Genomic DNA, 2371 nt, shown 5'->3' with positions numbered 1-2371 from the left:
ACTGGCACCACAAGGCAGGTCAGAACTCCCAGGAGTGGAGTTCAGGGATGCTGCGGATGAAGTCTTTGATTGCCCTGAGACTTATTAACAGGAGGAAAACATACACAAGTCCTCGGAGAAACTTCACAAGCAGGATACACAGCAAAGTACAGTACTTTTCTTCACCAAAGTAGAAGCAGCAAAATCAGGACAACCCATCAAAGCAACAGACAGCAAAGGGGCAGTACTTCTCCTCACAGCTCATCAGCTCTTCTCCTTGGCAGAGGTTCCTCTTGATCCAGAAGTGTTTAAAAGTCTAGGGTTTTCCAATACTTATAACCCTTTTGGCTTTTGTACTAGGCATACTTCAAAAGAAAGTCTTTGTAGTTTACAAGTTCCTGCCTTACACAGCCTTGGCTCCAGTCACACTCCAGTGGGATGGAGACAGCATTGTGAGAGGACAGGCACAGCCCTATTCATTTGTCAGTGGCAACTCCTCCCACCACTCTAGCTCAGGAAGGCCCATCAGCCTGGTGATTAGCCATCAGGATATGCATGGCACACCTCAGCTCCCTTTGTTTGACTGTCTAGAGTGAATGCACAAACAGGCACCTGTCAGTCTAAACCAGATTTTGAGTCCACAGGTAGGCAGAGAGATAGAATGGCAAAGCAAGAACATGTCTATCTCTTCCCAATTGAAAGTTACACTTGTAAGATGTTACAAGGCTGCTCCAACCTAAGGTAGAGATAGCCTTTCAAAAGTTGAAAAACAAAATTGGCAGAATTTCACTATCAGGACATGTAAAACACACCAGTACATGCCCTACCTTCAATATACACTGCACCCTGCCCATGGGGCTACCTTGGGCCTACCTTAAGGGTGTCCTACATGTAGAGAAAGGGAAGGTTAGGGCCTGGCAAGTGGGTGCACTTGCCAGGTCGACATGGCAGTTTAAAACTGTACTCACAGACCAGACACTAAAGTGGCAAGCCTGAGACAAGTTTACAGGGCTACTCATGAAGATGACCCAACCAATTCTGCAGGCCCACTAGTAGCATTTGATTCACAGGCCCTGGGCACCCCCAGTGCACTTTACTTGGGACTTACCAATAAATCAAATATGCCAATCATGGATAACCAATCAGAACCCCAATTTACACAGAGAGCCTATGCACTTTAGCACTGATTAGCAGTGGTAAAGCGCCCAGAGCCCTAACACCAACAAAAACAGGGTCAGAAAAATAGGAGGCAAAAGACAAATGTTTGAGAATAAACGTGCAAAAAGGGTCAAGTGCAAGACAGGGGATGGCCAAATTATGTGACAGGCTTGACTAATTTATGCAGCAAGAAAAGGCAGATTATGCGGCGTAGTGGGGCACATTTTATGATAGCATTACTTCATTTGTTTCTCGTTTTTATACTTGTTAACACTATCTGTTCATAGGTTATGTCTCATTAGAACTAGTTTAGTACCCAAATATAGCAAAAAGCAACAGAAAGGTGACCAGCCAACCTTTTCAAAGGGGTTTTGTCTGTACGGCAATACTTTTTACTGCTTTTTGAGTACCTTTTGAACTTTTTGTTCTAGAAAACATTTTTGGGGGATAAAATCTGCAGATCATGGAGCAGACAATGGATTATGTGGCAAATGTGGCAGATACATAATTAAACGAAAACCTCTGTGGCCGCACTATCACATAATTCCAGTGACCGTGCTTAAACCTTAGAAAATGGAAGTGAAGATGCTGCAATATGTGCAACACTTATTGCCCATCGTTAGCACCCACGGCTCTCTTTTCTGCTTTTGAACAAATCATCCCTGGAGTATCTTCAATTCTTCAGTTCAACTCATAATGGTCCAATCAGATTTAGGAGCAGTACTTCAATTGATGTTCTTCATCTCATGCTGCTGAAGACTTTCAAAGATTTTCAATTGGTAACAATCACCCTTTGTGAATTGATCCCTTCAAGTCCGAGAAGAAAAGCGAAGCCGGAGCTGCCAATCAAACCGAGAAGCCTCCCAATCTAGGCACGGGGTACACAATGGAAGAGAACGGCTCCTTGTCCCCTTTAAGCATCTTCTGGGGCCACAGTCCTGCAGCTGATATTTTAAACACACCTTGGTCATTGACCTCATGTCTCCAGCTTTTGGAATTGTTTATGATGTAGTTCTTGCCATTTAAAAGCCCTTAAGGTTTCAACAGAAAGAAACACTGCTTCTTACTCTACAGCAAACTGCTGGGCCATTTGTTGACAGGATAAAAGAGGTGAAAAACTTTGGTGGGTATTTAAAGTTTGGTCTAGTGGCAGCGGTCCTGTACATCAGCGGTGAACCCTCCCTATCAAACCTGTGGTTTCCTTGCTCTATTTATAGTCCAGAGATGTGGTGGG

The sequence above is a fragment of the Triturus cristatus genome, chromosome 10, assembly GCF_964204655.1.
Source record: "Triturus cristatus chromosome 10, aTriCri1.1, whole genome shotgun sequence".
Taxonomy (NCBI): Eukaryota; Metazoa; Chordata; class Amphibia; order Caudata; family Salamandridae; genus Triturus; species Triturus cristatus.
Note: the sequence above shows the minus strand (reverse complement) of the source record.